Raw genomic sequence first — 20,290 nt, 5'->3', positions numbered from 1 at the left:
CCTTCCATACCCCGCATCCCCCTCCCATCCCCTCTGCCCCTCCCCTCCCACCTCTCCCCCCACCCCTCTCCCCTCCTCCCTCTTCCCCTCCCCCTCCCCACCCATTCCCCTTCCCTCTCTCACTCCATCCCCTCCTCCCTCTCTTCCCCTCTCCCTCTCCACCCTCCGCTCTCCCCACCCCCTCCCTCCACTCTCCCCTACCCCACCCCTCCCCTCCCATCTATTTCTCCTCCCCCTCCCCTCTCCAAGTCCCCTCTCCCCTTACCCCTCTCCCCTCCACTCCCCTCTGCCCCTCCCCACACCCCATCTCCCTCCCCATCCCATCCCTCCCCTTCCCTCTCCGCCTCCTCACCCAACACATTTTTTCGCCCTCTCCCTCCCCACTCCCCCCCCCACCCCATTTCCCTCGCATCCCCTCCCCTCTGCTCCCACCTCTCCCCCTCCTCTCCTTTTTCCCCCTCCCCTCTCCCCCTCCTTCCTCTCCTCCCCCTCCCCTCCCCCACTCTCCCCCTCCATCCCCTCCCCTCACTCTCCTCCCCTGCTCGTACCCTCTCTCCTCCTCCCTGACAACTCCATCTCCCCTCTCTCTCCTCTCCCCCTTCCCCTCCCCTCCCTCCACACCCCTCTCCCCGCTCCCCCTCCCCCTCCCCCATGCCTCCTCTCCACCTCTCTTCCTCCCCTCTCACCTCCACCTCTCCCACCTCCTCTCCCCTCCCCCTCTCCTCTCCCCTAATCCCCATCCCCTCCCCTCTCCCGCTTCCCTCCCATCGCTCTCCCCTCCTCTCTTCCCACTATCCCCCTCCCATCTCCCCCTCGCTTCCCCCTCCTCTCTCCCCTCCCCTACCCTCTCCCCCTCCCCTCTCCCATTCCCTTCTCCTCTTCCCACTTACCCTCTACTCTCCCCCACCCCTTCTCCCATTCCCCCTCTCTCCCTCCCTTCCTTCTCAATCCCCTTCCCACTCCCCCTCTCGCCTTTCCCTCACCCCTTCCCCTCCCCTCCCAGATCCTTCCCCCCTGTCCTTTCCCCTCCCCCTCGTCTCCCCTCCCACCGCTTCCCCCCTCTCCCCTCACCCCTACCCTCCCCTCTCCCTCTTCCCTCTCTCCCCCCTCTTCCCCACCCCACCCCTCCCCTCCCCTCTCCCCCTCTTCCCCACCCTCCCCCTCTTCCCCACCCCCCTCTCTCTGCCCTCCTGGTTCGCTAGCTACACGACAGCTTCGAATTAAAGGGACATCGCCAGCTGGAATCAGAGAAATCATTGAACCAGCGCCAACTTGCTCATCTGCCCAGCTGGAAAGTAAGTAGTATCGCCACAAAACAGATGCGCTTAAAAATACGAGTCTAAACTAAGTTTTAACGGTGCCGTTAGTCTTAATGACTGCCAAATAACTAAAAAATTAACTTTCAAAATGTGGAGTCTCATTACTGCTTATTTTAATAGTTTTTAATTTTCCCTTCTGTCTCTTATTTAACTGGATTATTTCTTACCCTTTTTTTCCCCATCTATAACTGTTTTTACAATGATTTTAATGTTTGTACCTTTCACTTCCTGCATTTTACGTTCCAGTTTGCGGAAACCGTTCGCAGATTGTCAGAAATGCTGCGATTTGTTTGGTGGAGGAGAGAGAGTGATCGTCTCACTTCCCCCATAGGTCTGAGCTTCACTGGAGCCAACACAGCGATCTTCTTCGCTTCCTATTCGAGGAGATGTAGCCAGTAAAGACCGCGGTAAGTTAGTGATTGGTAAATTAGTGGGTTAGTATAGACCTACGGGGGGGTGGCGAACACGGTGTGGTTCACCACTCCCACTGATTTCTGGCCCATTATGTATTGCAGTGAACAGAGCGTAACCCAGTGCCACAGGACGAAAGCACAGCCTGACTTCCCCTGTACAAAGCCAGCCTGCAGGATGTGGTAAGTCTCAGCCGTTCAGTTCTGCACATCAGGCGCCTCCTTCCACGGTAACTTTTGGACGAGGAGAACCAATAATCTGGCCGCAGTTTCAAAAGCTCAGCTTCCTTTGTGGCTGCTGGTTTCGATTTTGGTCCATGACATCATGAACTGCCTGATCTCTTCGGATCTATCTTGTCCCGACCAAACTTCACCTTGCAAGAAAATTCGCATCCGCACAGGGCCTTTGATAACCTCAGCACCTCCCACAACACCTTACAGTCAATGGGCTACTTTTGAAGTGTAGTCACTTTTGTGATGCTTGCAGACAATTTCCGCACAGCAAGATCCCACAAACAGCAATGTGATAATGACCAGATAATCTGTTTTTAGTGATGTTGGTTGAGGGATAAATATTGGCCCAGGACACCGGGGAGAACTCCCCTGCTCTTCCTACTAAGGTTGTTCTCCTTGGAACAAAGATGGTTGAGAGGAGATTTGATAGAGGTATTCAAGTGGGTCCAGAATCACAGAAAGGTTACGGCACGGAAGGAGGCCATTCGGCCCATCGAGTCCGTGCCGGCTCCATGCAAGAGCAATCCAGCTAGTCCCACTCCCCCGCCCTATCCCCGTAGCCCTGCAATTTTTCTCCTTTCAAGTATTTATCCAGTTCCCTTTTGAAGGCCATGATTGAATCTGCCTCCACCACCCCCTCGGGCAGTGCATTCCAGATCCTAACCACTCGCTGTGTAAAAAAGTTTTTCCTCATGTCACCTTTGGTTCTTTTACCAATCACCTTAAATCTATGTCCTCTGGTCCTTGACCCTTCCACCAATGGGAACAGTTTCTCTCTATCTACTCTGTCTGGACCCTTCATGATTTTGAACCCCTCGATCAAATCTCCTCGCAACCGTCTCTGTTCCAAGGAGAACAACCCCAGCTTCTCCAGTCTATCCACGGAACTAAAGTCCCTCATCCCTGGAATCATTCTAGCAAATCTCTTCTTCACCCTCTCTAAGGCCTTCACATCTTTCCTGAAGTGCGGTGCCCAGAACTGGACACAATACTCCAGTTGTGGCCGAACCAGTGTTTTATAAAGGTTCATCATGACTTCCATACTTTTGTACTCTGTGCCTCTATTTATAAAGTCCAGGATCCCATATGCTTTTTTAACCACTTTCTCAACCTGCCCTGCCACCTTTGACGATTTGTGCACATATACCCCCAGATCTCTCTGTTCCTGTACCCCTTTTAGAGTTGTGCCCTCTAGTTTATATTGCCTCTCATCGTTCTTCCTACCGAAATGTATCACTTTGCATTTTTCTGTGTTAAATTTCATCAGCCACGTGTCCGCCCATTCCACCAGCCTGTCTATATCCTCTTGAAGTCTATCACTATCCTCCTCACTGTTCACTACCCTTCCAAGTTTTGTGTCATCTGCAAATTTGGAAATTATGCCCTGTACACCCAAGTCCAAGTCATTAATATATATCAAGAAAAGCAGTGGTCCCAGCACCGACCCCTGGGGAACACCACTGTACACCTCCCTCCTGTCCAAAAAACAACCATTCACCATTCAACACCTCCAACAACACTCAAGAAGCTCGACACCATCCAGGACAAAGCAGCCCGCTTGATTGGCACCTCATCCACCACCCTAAACATTCACTCCCTTCACCACCGGCGCACTGTGGCTGCAGTGTGTACCATCCACAGGATGCCCTGCAGCAACTCGCCAAGGCTTCTTCGACAGCACCTCCCAAACCCGCGACCTCTACCACCTAGAAGGACAAGAGCAGCAGGCACATGGGAACAACACCACCTGCACGTTCCCCTCCAAGTCACACACCATCCCGACTTGGAAATATATCACCGTTCCTTCATTGTCGCTGGGTCAAAATCCTGAAACTCCCTTCCAAACAGCACTGTGGGAGAACCTTCACCACACGGACTGCAGCAGTTCAAGAAGGCGGCTCACCACCACCTTCTCAAGGGCAATTAGGGATGGGCAATAAATGCCGGCCTCACCAGCGACGCCCACATCCCATGAACGAATAAAAAAAAACTACTCTCTCTTTCCTGTCCCTTAGCCAATTCTGTATCCATGTTGCTACTGCCCCCTTTATTCCATGGGCCGCAATCTTGATGATAAGCCGACCGTACGGCACTTTATCAAACACCGTTTGAAAGTCCAAATACACCACATCAACCGCATTGCCCTCATCGACCCTCTCTGTTACCTCATCAAAAAACTCTATCAGGTTAGTCAAACACGATTTGCCTTTAACAAATCCGTGCTGGCTTTCCCTAATCAATCCACCCTCGTCCAAGTGACTGTTAATTCTGTCCTGGATTATCATTTCTAAAAGTTTCCCCACCACTGAGGTTAAACTGACTGGCCTGTAGTTGCTGGGTTTATCCTTACACCCTTTTTTGAACAAGGGTGTAACATTTGCAATTCTCCAGTCCTCTGGCACCACCCCTGGTGGAGCTGAATTGCTGTTGCATAGAGCTGGCACGGACTCGACAGGCCGAATGGCCTCCTTCCATGCTGTAACCATTCTATGATTCTTCAAAATGGTGGCCATGGGATCTTTTACGTCCCCTTGAGAGGGCAGACGGGGCGTTGGTTTAATGTCTGATCAGAAAGACGGCACCAACGACAGTGCAGAACTCCCTCAGTACTGACCCTCCGACAGTGCAGCGCTCCCTCAGTACTGACCCTCCGACAGTGCAGCACTCCCTCAGTACTGACCCTCCGACAGTGCAGCGCTCCCTCAGTACTGACCCTCCGACAGTGCAGCGCTCCCTCAGTACTGACCCTCCGACAGTGCGGCACTCCCTCAGTACCGACCCTCCGACAGTGCGGCGCTCGCTTGGTACTGACCCTCCGACAGTGCAGCGCTCCCTCGGTACTGACCCTCCGACAGTGCGGCGCTCGCTCGGTACTGACCCTCCGACAGTGCAGCACTCCCTCAGTACCGACCCTCCGACAGTGCAGCGCTCCCTCAGTACTGACCCTCCGACAGTGCAGCACTCCCTCAGTACTGACCCTCCGACAGTGCGGCGCTCCCTCAGTACTGACCCTCCGACAGTGCGGCGCTCCCTCAGTACCGACCCTCCGACAGTGCAGCGCTCCCTCAGTACCGACCCTCCGACAGTGCAGCGCTCCCTCAGTACCGACCCTCCGACAGTGCAGCACTCCCTCAGTACTGACCCTCCGACAGTGCAGCACTCCCTCAGTACTGACCCTCCAACAGTGCAGCGCTCCCTCAGTACTGACCCTCCGACAGTGCAGCACTCCCTCAGTACCGACCCTCCGACAGTGCAGCGCTCCCTTGGCACTGACCGTCTGTCAGTACTGCGCTAGATGTCATCGAGTTACATCAAAACTATAGCACGGAAGCAGGCCATTCAGCCCACTGGTCCATGCTGGTGTTTATCCTCCACACGAGTCTCCTCCCTCCCTACTTCATAGAAACATAGAAAATAGGAGCAAGAGGAGGCCATTCGGCCCTTCGGGCCTGCTCCACCAATCAAAATGATCATGGCTGATCGTCTAACTCAGTTCCCTGTTCCCGCTTTTTCCCCATATCCCTTGATCCCTTTAGCATTAAGAAATATATCTATCTCCTTCTTGAATACATCTAATGACTTGGCTTCCACAGCCTTCTGTGGTAGAGAATTCCACAGGTTCACCACCCTCTGAGTGAAGAAATTTCTCCTCATCTCAGTCCTAAATGGCATACCCCGTATCCTGAGACTGTGACCTCTGGTTCTGGACTCCCCAGCCATCGGGAACATCCTCCCTGCATCTAGTCTGTCCAGTCCTGTTAGAATTTTATATCTTTCGATGAGATCCCCTCTCATTCTTCTAAACTCGAGTGAATATAGGCCTAGTCGACCCAATCTCTCCTCATACGTCAGTCCTGCCATCCCAGGAATCAGTCTGGTAAACCTTCGTTGCACTCCCTCCATGGCAAGGACATCCTTCCTCAGATAAGGAGACCAAAACTGCACACAATACTCCAGATGTGGTCTCACCAAGGCCCCGTATAACTGCAGTAAGACATCCCTGCTCCTGTACTCAAATCCTCTTGCAATGAAGGCCAACATACCATTCACCTTCCTAACTGCTTGCTGCACCTGAATGCTCGCTTTCAGTGACTGGTGTACAAGGACACCCAGGTCTCGTTGCACCTCCCCTTTTCCCAATCTATCACCATTCAGATAATAATCTGCCTTTCTGTTTTTACAACCAAAGTGGATAACCTCACATTTATCCACGTTATACTGCATCTGCCATGTTCTTGCCCACTCACTCAACTTGTCTAAATCACATTGGAGCCTCTTTGCATCCTCCTCACAGCTCATATTCCACCCCAGCTTTGTGTCGTCTGCAAACTTGGAAATGTTACATTTAGTTCCATCATTCAAATCATTGATATATATTGTGAATAGCTGGGGCCCAAGTACTGATCCCTACGGTACCCTGTAGGGTGTTTTGGGGTTGTTCTCACCCTATTGATCGGTGCATGTATCTGGTCCCCGGTCTAGCCAAGGAACACTTATACCTCACGGATCGGGGGTTCAGGAAAACGGGACTTACGCTAACGCACCCGGTGATGGATCACGTAGCCGAATAGCACAGAGAACACACAAACTTGGTGTTTGAATTGAATTGGAATGTTGGTTTTATTATACCGTCAACACGAAGAAAATAACGATACAAACGGTCCTACACAGTACATTGAGTTACACACACCCACTATAGTACTTTATCCCGCTAAACCAAGAGGTTGGTGGGGACCCTGGAGACACCTATCCAACACACACACACATATGGTCGAGGCTCACCAATCCTTTGCACTTGCAGGTCCGGCTGACCGGTTCTCTCACGTAGGGGTTGTTGGTTTCGCTGGAAGCTGCTCTCCTCCCTGGACAGCTCGGGTGAAAAAAAAAGCGAGCAGGAACTTAAAGGAAGAGAGAGAGAGAGATGGAAAAGAGATAAGAGCTAAGAAGCAAGAGAGCAAGAACCAGAGACAGCAAACAAGAGCAAAAAACAAGAGAGCAAAAGCAAGAGAGCAAACAAGACAGAGAGAGGGTTTCGAGCCTCCACCTATATACCCCTCTCCCACAATAGTTTTTGTCGTTAAATGAGGCACTTCATGTCTGTTTAAACAGTTCTTACAAAGTCCTTAAGATTCTTTGATGGCTTTTGATGGTCTCTCATCATGTTTCAATTGCTTCTCTCAGTGGGCCATTGTTCATTCTGATTTGTTGAGCACTTGCCACACAAGGCTTCCTTTTCATCCCACGACCTAGGTGTTGGTTGGTTTTGCTTTAAAACAAAGACATGGCCCCACCATGTCTGGAGCAGTTGCCTCTCTCAATGGCCTACTGCCTCTCTGATCGTTGACCACCTGCTGTAGGTTTTGCATTAAAACAGAGACATGTCCGAAGCAGTAATTCTCCCACATTCCACTGTGTGTGTTGTTGATTCGTCTGGTGACCTCTCACCTATCCTTCCATCTTAGGATTTTGGTCAATGGCCAAAGTTTTACATCCTCAGGGAAAAGGTGGAATTCCCAGAATTGTTACAATCGCCCCTATGAGGAAGCGAGTCCCTCAAAGGACATGGATTCCTCGAAAAGTACTTTTCCCTGGTTGATGCTTCCTGTTGTGGCGCGTGTGTGAGTCGCCCCCGCCCCCAGCGATGCCAACCAAGCTCTCCCTCCCCCATTACACTAACTCGGGGAGGAATTGCCTCGTCCATTCCCCCCCCTCTCAGTTACATACACATTTTCAAAATCAACTTAACTGTACATGTGAAACATTACATCACAAACACCGGCATCTGACCATACGTTACAGAAGATGCCCTTTGGTCAAACTTTTGTCCACAGAGGATTGGACGAGCTTTTGTCTCGGAGCCCCGGTGGGTCTTTCCAGCAACCGGTCCGGTCTGTGCCGGAGAATGTCTCGATTCCCCACGCAAGCTTTTCGTCTCAGGTACAGAACCATGAGAAGCTGGAACATAACCAGAACCTGTGAAATTATTCGGATCCAGGGTGGGATCTCTATATTTAAACCAAAGTCCCATCACGGTGGCGATCCCACATCCAGGATCGCTGTCCCGATCTCTCTACTGTTCTGTTCCAGTTTGTAAAAATGACCCTGAACCAGTTCCACTGCTTTAACCATGGCTGTGAGGCGATCAGGCAGAGGTGGGATGTTGTACCCAAACGTGGCCAGATACCTCTGCAAGTCCCCCACAGAATCATTGATTTCCAACTGTAACTGCTTCCCTGCGATCGGAAGCAGTTGCTCATTCCCAATCTGTACTTTGGTGCTTTCAGTCCCAGGACACCACGTGTCCTCGTGAACCCTGTACCTGTCCACCCCCTGAGGCGATACGTGATCCCCACCCATCGCCTCCATGGTACAACTCAACGGCTCAGTTCCCTCTGATTTAAACCTATACACCGATTGATCAAACGGGTTCAGATGCTGAGAGCACAAGACATGGTGTTCCCCATGGATCTGACATCCCTGCAGGTCCCTCCCACCCAGACCGTGCTCCCACTGGATCACGTATGCTGGGACCTCCCAGTGCCGCACATGGATCACCGTTCCTTATTACCCCAATGTTCTCAACTCAGTATACGGCGCAGGCCTCTGACCCCTGCTGAGGACTGGTAACCGTAACACTATCCCCATAATTGTGTGGTTCGACCGGCCGCAGTCCATCGGAACTGGGAACGCTTCCGAGGCCGACCGAAGCTGACACAAACTCAGCTCATTGTGGTACGGACTGATCGCTGCGAGGTGCCTGTTCGTGACCCATGGAGGGACGTGACCTTCCCTAAGGTCTTCCAAATTACTGCGTCCTTCATTTAACAGCCAGGCACCGTAAAACACGCAGCGTCGTTCCGCGCCGCCTGAGCAGAGGCATTCTTATCTTCCATCATTAAAGCGTTTATGGTACTAGCATGAGACTCAAGCTGGGCGATCACTTCACGCAAGTGGATGGTCATTGCTCGGCCCTCATGCAACTCATTCGTAACAATCTCGTTCCCGTCCCCCAGGACCTTTTGCAACTGGTTCCTGAGGGTGTTTATCTGTACCTGTAACTCAGCATTATCCAGACTGTTAATCACCGATGTTCCCGTACTGAACGCAGTCGCTGCATCGTTTATCAGTCCACGCTTGGACCTATTAGAACCGGCACCTTCCCTGGAGCTTCTCTCAACATTTGAGTGATCCTCACCGTAGCTTAATTCATAGAACTGATGGTACATGGTTCTGAGCAATGTCTCGTACAATTGCTCCGTCTCTACCGGGCACCATGATGGTAACTGGCCTCGCGTGAGGTTCAGAATCACTGAGGCGATCTGATGGTGTACCTCGTGGTATAATATCCTTCCCGTGGGGACTAACACTAATCCATTCCTGGGACCCAGTGTGGTGTGCGGACAACTTATCTCATCTTCTCTAACAGGTCGGGGTGTTGGCGGGGGCCTCTTCTCCTGTGTCACAAGCTCGGTGGCATTTATTGTGTTGTAGGGATCCAGGGACACACAGGTGACTCCTGTACCATCCCATACCTGTCCCTTCGTCTTGCCATTGCCTCTGGAAGTCAATCGACACACCTTTCGGACAGACCCACAAAGATCCCCACACACACAAATAAATCCCTTGTTCCTCCTTCCACCACTTGTTCCAACACACTTCTACACCCCCTTGTTTCCCTGTGATAGTCCGGTAGGTGTCGTTCCCTAGCCTCTCCCAGGGTGCTGTGGCGTTGCCCTCGTCCTGATCTAACTTCCTCAACCACCACCATCTTCCCAGGGAATTGTGTCCCGCGCATCTGAGGCAGACGCTCTTGCCTTCAGCTACCCTGACCCTGTTGGCGACCATCCGTGTCTGGAGACATGGCTCGGATGCTTCCCCAAAGGTATACCCAGTCTCATTCAGGTAGCGTGTCGAATTCGACCCTACCCACCCAGGCCACCTCCCCACATGGGAATACTGACCCTGTTTGTCCACTGTCCCCCTGCCACCTTTAGTCACCGTCGGACCCAGTCCTCCAATACATCCGTACATGAAGGATGCTTTGGTATCTCCCCTCTTCGCGCTCCCGGTCTGGAGCATTCCCAGGATGGATGCCATTGTCATTATGGCACCGTGTGCTGCCCTTTTCCGCTGGGCCTTCATGCTCTCAGAAACTCAAAAAACAAACAAACTCAACCATAATCCTCGGTGCGAGGCGACTACCTCCACAGGTCCGTGATTATAAAACAAACATTATTGCGAAACTGTACAACACAAACTGAAACTACTATATACACGGTCGTCAACAAAGCCACCCACGACTACAGGGAAACTATCCGGGGTTTTTTGAGACGCCGCGGGGGTGAGTTTGACCGACGCACCCGGTCGCTCCTTCTCACCCCTACCCTGGCCTCGTCCTCGTCATCCCACATGATCGGTGGGAGACCACGGCTCGCCAACGAGGACACCTGACCTGTGCCGTCCTTCACCTTGGCTGCCCTTCTCTCCTCCCGAGGAGTACATAGCTTGCACTGATTGATGTGCAGCCATCTCATCCTCCTGGGGAGCTTCACTGCATAAACCATGGGGCTAGCCTTATCTACAATGTTAAATGGTCCCATGCAGTGGCTCGAACGCCCCTACGCAGGCGTAGTTACGGACCATCACCTGGTCCCCGACCTTCAATTCCTGGCAGCGCAGTGGCTCCAGCAGTAACTGATTCTGCCTGTGCTGCCTCCCTATATTACCTGCAGCTTGCAGGTAAATCGCCCGCAGCGTCTCGTGAAGGTTACTGACAAACCCGTCTCGCTTCACTTCCCTGAGCTGCGTCTCATTCAAGCCTGGCGCTAACAAATGCGTGGGAGTCCTCATCTCTCTCCCCGTCATTAACTGGTGTGGGGAATACCCGGTGCTCTGGTACGGGCTGGCCCGTACCCCTGTGGAAAACCATAAAGAAATGCCTGACTAAATTAACCTTCTAATACACCTAAACCATAAAGCTGACCATATTAATGTAGAAATACTTGACCATAAAAGAAGCAAAGCATGATGGAATAAGTTGACCATGTTAGCTGACCAGCTGAATACAATAGAACGCTTATGTTCGGTTCCCAGCAAAGACACACAGAAGAGCTATTGTCTGCTTATGCGATAACTGTCTGACTAACTGAAATTAATGACCATATAGCCTTGAGACTGAGTACAGAACTGATAATAAAGACAGTTTCTTAGGGGAAAGGCACTTTCCCAGACATTGTCTCGTGATGTTGAGCAGGCATGGGAACCTAGAGGGTGGGTTCCCTATTTTTGATTGACTAATCACTTGACCACTGAGAGTGTACATGTACACCCATATTCTATGATGGACAGACATTACTAATTGAACCGTATAAAAGTTAACTGTTCCATCTGCTCAGAGAAGAGGTGGTTCCAACCATTGTCTTGGAACATAGCTTCCCTTGAGCTCAACCTTCATAAATTCTTACTTGTCTGAAAATAAGTGTTTGGAGTTAATGCATTGTGTATAATAGGTAATTAAGTTTTCGACAGTTTCTTGGAGGTCCCACCGAGATCGCTTGTGATCTCCGGTAACTACGGCCACAAGTTGTCTGTATGAACCCAGACACACAGCGATTGGATAAGTGAATGCATTAACTGACGTGACTAATTCTTCTGTTTGCCTTTAGGAATTGGAAGGCGATCATAGGAAATGTGTTTCGTATAGACAAGGAAAGAAAAAGGGGACAGAGAAAAAAAAAGTGTGACGCGCGACAGATTACTCGATATTGTCAGCTGCGGTGTTGTAGTAACGGGCTGAGAGAGAGCAATAATGGAGCAGATCTGTGATACCGGTGACTAGACTGAAGTTAAGGTCGATGTGAGGACCAACAGACTGTCAGCTACTAGTGAATAGAGGCGCCAGGAAAAGAGGTAACCAGTTACAGACTTGTTTAAAAAAATGTTTTTCTTGGTATAAAGTTGTAATTTGGACAAGCGCAGACTAGATGTTGCGTAATTGGGAAAAGTGTGAAATTCCAAGTCTGTAGTGGCGACAAACGCAGACTGGTGTGGATGTTGTGGATTCGGAAAAGTGTGAAATTCTGGTTTACCTGAATTAAGTGTTTAGGTAGAAACACTGATAGTGCTCAAGGGAAGGAGCACTTTAAAAAAAGTCTTGCGTAAGTCAGCTGATTCAACTAAGTGCAGACGTTTCTCTCACGCACCTAGCCTGGGCTGGTTATTGGGGCCAGGACCCTGGAGTGGGTGTGGAGAACACATGACGTCTTGTCCGATCAGCTGAATTATCAAGTATAGAATTGTGATAGTTAAGATAGGCCTTGATTGTTGTGTAATTACAGTGTGGAGGGTTGTCTCAACTATAAGCAGAATCCCTAAAAAAAAAGGGAACACCTGCTGCTTACATGTACAGAAACTTTGGGAAAGAAACAACTGACGAGTTGATAGTTTGGTCCAAATGGACCAGGACTAAGAAATATCCCTTTCCCGAAGACGGTACATTTAATGTGGATAGAATTAAGTGACTAGAAAAATGTTTAAAAGACAGAGACCCGAAAAAGAAAGGTTCTGTTGTTTTGGTGTACTGTCCCTTTAAAAAGCCTGTCCTGATTGTGAGTGTTTTCTGTCGGTGTTGTGGGCCACGCTCCCTTCTTACTGCGTCTTACGTGTTTTCTTCCTTTGTGTAATGTATCTGTTTTGTCTTGTGTTTAATTCTGAGATTGCTGAATTAAAATTGGAGTTATTGAGGTTAAGTGACCTATTAAATTCTGGTTCTTATAAAATGTGAGCATGTCAAATTCCAGACATGGGATCTTCTAAAAAAATTGGCATTTTTAATTTTTATCTTGTGATTGGCTGTGGTTTAAAAAGAGGTTTAAAAAAATTAACGGGATAGATAAAACAAAAACTATCTGGTATCACCGTGATAGGAAAAGTCGGAAAGCTGGAACAGCTCGTAGCGTTGATTATAATTATACCCACTAAAAGTATGTTAAAAAAAAAAGGTGAATTGGACAGCAAGTTGTGGAGCTTGCGGAGCGGTGTGAGGGTTGGGGGAGCCTGGACAGGGGTTGATCACAGCAGTCTGGAGGTGCTGGACTGGCTGTGGGCTGAAGTGTACGATGGGAGATGTTGTTTCCCGGTATGAATTTTTTTTAAAAAAGAATTTATGTGAAAATTACGTTGACGTATGCTGAGAACGCTGCGTGAATCTGATAACCCCTTCTCAGAGGGAGAAGTATCGAATTACTGTTACACGAGAGAGCCAGTTAATATTAACCCCTTCCATCCCAAGAAGCCAGACTGTCATGCCAAGAGCAGTTCAAACAGATAGAAATGACCCAGTCGGTTGAGAACTGTCTGAGGCTTGCCCAGAACACAGGTGAACATGAGGTAACAATTGGTATAGGTTATATTGTTAGAATTGACCCAATTACTCGGAAATGCCAAAGGCTACAATTGACTGAGATATAAGTTTCCACACAGACAATGCTACAGTGAAAAAAATTGATAAGAAAGGAATGTAAAACAAATCATATGAAAAGAAAGCATAGGTTAGCCAATTGGAAGTCCATTACTTGAGCTATGTACTGACACAGGGTACTAAACGCCTATCAGTTTTACCCCGCCACAGTATGATAAGGAAGTTCGATCTGACCAAAGAGGGAAGACCTTCCCTGACAAATTATATAACTCGCATTGAGAATGCTAAGAAAACTCAACAATTATATCAACACCTCCTAACTCAAGTGTTAAAACAAAGCACGACATGGAATGGAGGTGGACATCGTAAAAGAGATAGACAAATATGGAGACGTAAAGATCTGTGATAAGTGACCATTGATTTGGACATCTTGAAAACCCAGAGATTAGGACTTGGAGTTGGGAATTCCAGTCTGCAGTCCTACGTACATCTGTATGTGGGAGAGACAGGGTTTATTTCAGACAGGTTGCGTGCTCCAGAGAGAGAGAGAGAGAGGGACTAGGCAATTTCTCTCTCCAGTTTTGTTTTCTGGATTTGTTTCAGGTAAAAGGATTATTCCTTTGGATAAATAAATAATAAATGATGATTTGACAAATTAACCCCTTGGGCTCTCAAGAAGAGCCGCAATGGATTTTCTGTGTTTCTTTTAAAACAGGTGACCCTGGTTTTTGGGACCACGTGAGTGTTGATGGTACAGGATTACCAAGAGTAGTTCTTTGACGTAAAATGGCTTTACAAAGTTACGGTGCAACCTTTGCTGGAGAAATTTGGTGCAGGAAACGATCCAGTGGTGTTAAAAATTTAAGACTTTAGCTGCAGACATCAGCAGATACCAAATGTCACAGCGTGGTGATATCAACCTGATTCTCTTCTTTTGAAAAGATTTTGATTTGTTTTGTTTTAACCCATTTATTGTCTTCCAAGACAGAGTGCTCGAGGTGGGAAGATATGGGAGTTACATCCAAAAGTAATTACGAGCACTTCATCTCTACTATAAAACCACAAAGCCTGGACATAATTTGTTTCTGAAATTGGAATTGATAAAAAAAAATTTATATGAGTTGCTATTCAAGCACTCGAGAAAGAAAAAAAATGTTACTTGTAATTTATGGGGATAATCAAATTATATTTTAAAATAAAAGAAGTCCAGTCTAAATGGTTCCCATTGAATGCTGTGTATCAAGGAAGAATTCTTTTCGAGAGGGAAGAAAATTTTACATTGACAAGTCCTGTCAGTCCAACAATACTGCTCTCAAGTTGGGATAATTGTGAAATGATAGAAGGGACTCGGGCACAATGTAGTGGGATATTTTGGGAAATGAAAAGCGGTTCAAGAAGAAATTACGTAAAATAAACAAATTTTGGGATATTGGAGCTGACTGTAAATATTGTATCGGACAGTAACATTGATTTGGCAACATTAGATCAAAAGGTCAGAGATTTAGGGTCTCGCATTAAAGATAAATTTTAAAATAAATGAAAATACAGATAAGGAATTGTCTGAGGATCAAATGCTGACCATATATTTGCAAAGGATAGCTACAGTGCTAGAAACACATGCCCAAACCACTAATAAATTAATAAAAGAGGAATATAACGTATCTTAGCAGGCGGCTGCTAATGATATCTGCAGTACATATGGTAACTGGATTGTGGAACAGACACGAGAGAACCCAGCCCAGATACAGGCAGGGGAAGTACCCTTCTGAATAACGAATCAACAAACTGAGGGTGAGCCTGAACTGTGGGCATGATGGAGGTGGTACCTCCAACCGGCCGTTAGCAAACAAGAACATCACCCCTTGCCAATTCAGGGCAATGGTGCGGGTGTACCCCACTCAAGTGGAGTGTAAACCTGACGGAGGAGGGCTCCTAGGGTTGGTACCAGTAATACTGGTGATGGCACCCGAAACCCAGGGACGAGAGGTGTACCAAGTACAGAATATTGGGGTAGTGAAGGATGGAATGCACATATCCCATCACAATATGTTACCATAGGCTGAAAAAAAATTAAAGGCAATTTGTCTGGAACAAAATTAAAGGGATGTATTACTAGACATGCTGTCACTGTATGTCCACATAGTGTTGGACACAGCCCAGAAGCACAGTGTGGGTTTAACAATACCGGTACCAATCAGGATATTAACTGTACCATGGAGGCCCTTGAGGCGGATCTAAAACCCACTCAAGTGGCATATGCCGGAGAGGGCGAATACTGTGTTACAACTAATTTGAAAACGTTTAAATATGCCAATCTAACTTGTGATATTTTAAGTCCAGAATTCTACTCCATTTCTGAAGTCCTGGTTCGGATTGGACCCGAGGAACTGGTAGAGATACACCGGCATAACCTCACCACCTTACAAGTTTCTGAGGATGTCAAAAAGAACTTAAAAGAATATCAGGACACATTTGGGTATCTGACACCCCTGTTGCCTAAATACTTGGAAGCATTACGAATGGAGATACGACTCTCCCAGAAGGTTTATTATAACCTACAACAGGACAATAACAACATTAAGCATGACATTGACCAAATTCAAGTCACCACTTGGTGGGATGACCTCTGGAATTTGGGACTGAATATACAGATCCATCCTTGGATTAGATTAATGTCATATGTATTAGTCGTAGTGCAGTTTGTTGTCATGTCCTTCTTGATTTTCATGGCCTGTAATAAATGTAAGCAGAGGATGAAGGGTTTGGCAAAGGTAGTAAAACAGAGCCTGGGTGAGAATGTCCCCATTGTCTCTGTGATTTCAACTAAGAAAACATCTTAATGGTACCGGGAGTAGCACCCGCTGGGGTAAGGTGCATGTAAAAGGGAAGACAATCATAGTTTGATAGGATTATCAGATGCACTGCCTCTCTTCCACCCGGACTGGTGGCCAACACGAAGGGAACCTGGTTAAGATGAGGTACAGCATCTAACGGGATATTATAGGGATAAAAATTTGGATTAAGGGATATAAAGGGGTGGGTCCCAATCTCGAGTTCAAAGGTCAGGCCTAGTCGTTGATTAATTAACCCATAAATCCCCATACAAGAACCCCGGCGGTGGCGTACCAGAAAAAACCTGACTGATTAATTAAACTGTTATAAGAGACTGTTGCAGCATGGAATGTCCTAAACTTTTAAATCATATGAGAATAATTGGCTCGGCATGCCTGATCGTGTGGGTGGAAACTGGCATAAAACCTGTTACAACCCCTGCTGCAAGCAGACTCAATCGTGTTTCAAGAGAACTGCATGTCAATACTTTTTTATACATGTGATATGTGTATGCAAAGCGTCAAGCTATCTCTAGTTGCTGGGTGTGCTCACATATCCCAGTTCAATCCAAGGGAGGCATTCCACTCAGACCAGTCCCCCGAACTTCCCAAGAAATAGCAGAGTGGGTAATAAATCAAATTGAAATTAATGGGAACAGAATGCGAGATAGTGGCTGGACGAGTGCGAGAACAAATAAGACAATGTTTGTGAGAAAGCAATGGAAGGAGTACACAATCACAACAAAATGTGAAACCAGATTTCGGGGGTGGTACCAACCTAATTACGATCAGACCCATAAACCTCCTTTTCTAATCCTTACAAATACACCAAGACCGATTCTGGGCCATTGCTTTCCCGAGGTGGGGAGTGAGCATGGCCACCAGAGAAATTATTAAATTAGCCAATATCTGGGAAATAGTTGCTAATGATACGGCAGAAGCCTTAAAGGAAATAAGCGCAGAAATGATAGCCATTCGGACGGTCACCTTACAGAACCGTATGGCCCTTGATTACCGATTGGCAGAGAAAGGAGGAACATGCGCACTAATTGGATCTAAATGTTGTACCTACATACCTGATAGTTCAGAGAATATTACTGATTTGGCCGATCACATCCAAAGGGAAGTTGAGAAATTCAAGCAGCCCCCTTCATTCACTCTTGGGGCTGGGCAACAGGATGGCTGGGTTCTATTGGGACTTCTCTAGTTCAGGGACTAGTCATATTTGTTGTTATAATTCTTATAGCCTATTGCTTTGTCAAATGCTGCTGTGTTATGATGTCCAATCTGGGTACACATATAGCGCCCACAAATTTGATGGTGCAAGTAGGGGTGACACAGGAGGAGTTTGAACGTCTGGGTGGAATAATGCTCTATTAGAGTATTGTCCTTTTTTTTAATGTATATATATATATATAGGACAAAAGGGGGGAATGTGGAAAACCATAAAGAAATGCCTGACTAAATTAACCTTCTAATACACCTAAACCATAAAGCTGACCATATTAATGTAGAAATACTTGACCATAAAAGAAGCAAAGCATGATGGAATAAGTTGACCATGTTAGCTGACCAGCTGAATACAATAGAACGCTTATGTTCGGTTCCCAGCAAAGACACACAGAAGAGCTATTGTCTGCTTATGCGATAACTGTCTGACGAGCAGAAATGAATGACCATATAGCCTTGAGACTGAGCACAGAACTGATAATAAAGACACTTTCTTAGGGGAAAGGCACTTTCCCCAGACATTGTCTCGTGATGTTGAGCAGGCATGGGAACCTAGAGGGTGGGTTCCCTATTTTTGATTGACTAATCACTTGACCACTGAGAGTGTACATGTACGCCCATATTCTATGATGGACAGACATTACTAATTGAACCGTATAAAAGTTAACTGTTCCATCTGCTCAGAGAAGAGGTGGTTCCAACCATTGTCTTGGAACACAGCTTCCCCTGAGCTCAAGCTTCTTAATAAATTCTTACTTGTCTGAAAATAAGTGTTTGGAGTTAATGCATTGTGTATAATAGGTAATTAAGTTTTCGACACCCCCATGAGGATCGTGGGAAGGGCCTCATCCCACCGCTTGGGAAAAGCGCCAGTCTCCTTCCTTAATCTCTCCTTCAGGGTCCGGTTCATGTGTTCCACAATTCCTGACGACTGGGGATTGTGGGACACATGCCACTTCCCCTGTATCCCCAAAAGCTGAAGCGTGGCCTGCATTACCCTTCCGGTAAAGTGGCTCCCCTGGTCGGACTCCACCACATAGCAACCCCCACCGGGAGAACACCTCCCTCACCAGCAACCTCGCGGTTGCTAATGCTGTGGCCGACCTGCAGGGGAACGCTTCCACCCACTTCGAAAACACATCTACCACCACTAGACAATGCCTGTGCCCCGACCTCGTGGTCGGCAGCGGCCCGATGTAATCAATTTGCAGGGACCGCCATTGCCCCTCTATCCTTCCAATGTGGCCCAAAATTGCCTTCCTTTGCTGGGGATCGGGGTTGTTCACCGCGCTCACCAAACAGTGCGTGCAGAACTCCCGTACGTCCCCTCTAAGTTGAGGCCACCATCCGGCCTCTTCTCCCTGCTTTCACGTTGTCTTTGGCCCAGGGTGCCCTGCTCCTGGTCCCCCATGTGCCAGCTGGAGGAAATCCTCCTGGTGCTGCTCCGGGACTACCCATTTGTCGCCCTTAAACAGCATTCCTTGCTTCAACGTTATATCGGACGCTCCATATGGCCCTTGTACATTCTTTCCTTCTTTCAACGCCCCTATGACCGCTTTGATCTCGGGGTCCTGCTCCTGCACCCGGTGCAGTTCTGGGGCTAACACTAACCCCTGTATCCCTCCTTTGTCTCGAATCGCCCCTACCGGGCCTATCGGATAGGGGTCCCATACTTCTCCCTCTCTGGCCCCCTTCTTGGCCAGCTCGTCGACCCTCGAATTCCCCTTCCCTCGGGGCTCATTCTTTGAGTGGGCCTTAACCCTATAGATATAAAACCCTTCCTTCCCCTCAACGGCGCTCAGGATTCTCCTTAATAAGGAAACCACGGCGGGCTCCAGATTGCCAGATACTCAGTACACGAGTTACACGTGAGCATAGAGTCTGAGCAAATGGTGTAAGGAGGAGGAAAAAAGTGCGTGACCCTTATGCTACCTCTGCGAGTTTGGCTTGTTGGGCGCTCAACTTTGCCGGGAGTTTAATCGCCCTTTCCAACTGGTTCTCAGGGTCATAAATCCCGCAACCTGTGAGTCTCTCGCCCTTCACCACCGAAATGGACCCATCAACATAGATATCCCGGCTGGTAGGACAAATACCGGCCTTGAAACCTATGTCCTGGTCCCAAACCCCCTCGACCGAGCACCTATGGGGCTCTCCCGTATAAAGGAGGTTCAGCGCTAAGCGGGGCTCCGTGCGTCCCTGCACTTTCAGATTTAGCTGAGACAGAAGCAAGGTCCAGCGTGCAATGCGAGCACTGCTCACTGTGCCGTCCTTGATCCTGCCGTCCAGCAGCATCTGAGTGGGGGTGTGATGGGTTAATAGAGTTACCTGGGATAATCCCGTGAAGAGCTGGAAGGGCTTCACGGCCCAATGCGTGGCCAAGAGGTGCCGCTCGCAGTTGGAGTCCCCCCGCTCTACATCCGTGAGAACTCAGGAGGCGTACACTACGGGCCTCAGCTTGCCATGCCGCTCCCGCAGCAGCACGGCCCCCAAGCTGTCCTCGCCCGCAGCCACCTCCAGTGAGAAGTCCTCCCACCCATTCACAGCCCCTAGTGCTGGCGCTGTCAGGAGATCGCCTTTGAGGCGCTCAAACCCTGCCTTGCAGTTGGAATCCCACTCCCATTCGACTCCCTTGTGGAGGAGCCGAAGTAGAGGGACTGCTGTGGCGGCGTAGACCTCAATAAAGTCTCGGCAGTACCCGGTGAGTCCCAGAAAAGACCTTACCCCTGTAATGTCCCTTGGCTCTGGCAACTCCCGTACCGCCTCCCTCCTTGCCTCATCTATCACTCTCTCAGACCCAGGAACTTGACCTCCTCCTGACTAATCTGGGCCTTTTTGGGGTTAACCTTC

At 48.5% G+C, this 20,290-nt stretch overlaps 1 long non-coding RNA gene across 1 annotated transcript; it reads left to right on the top strand.

The window, feature by feature from the left end:
* Positions 1 to 1,606: 1,606 nt before the first annotated feature.
* LOC137310528 (uncharacterized) lies at positions 1,607 to 18,213 on the top strand. Its single transcript, XR_010960135.1, has 3 exons — positions 1,607 to 1,726; positions 1,835 to 1,912; positions 11,629 to 18,213. It is a non-coding gene; the product is annotated as an uncharacterized lncRNA (long non-coding RNA).
* Positions 18,214 to 20,290: the final 2,077 nt, after the last annotated feature.

The sequence above is a fragment of the Heptranchias perlo genome, unplaced genomic scaffold (assembly GCF_035084215.1).
Source record: "Heptranchias perlo isolate sHepPer1 unplaced genomic scaffold, sHepPer1.hap1 HAP1_SCAFFOLD_258, whole genome shotgun sequence".
Classification (NCBI taxonomy): domain Eukaryota; kingdom Metazoa; phylum Chordata; class Chondrichthyes; order Hexanchiformes; family Hexanchidae; genus Heptranchias; species Heptranchias perlo.
This window is presented reverse-complemented; position numbering and strand designations above follow the sequence as displayed.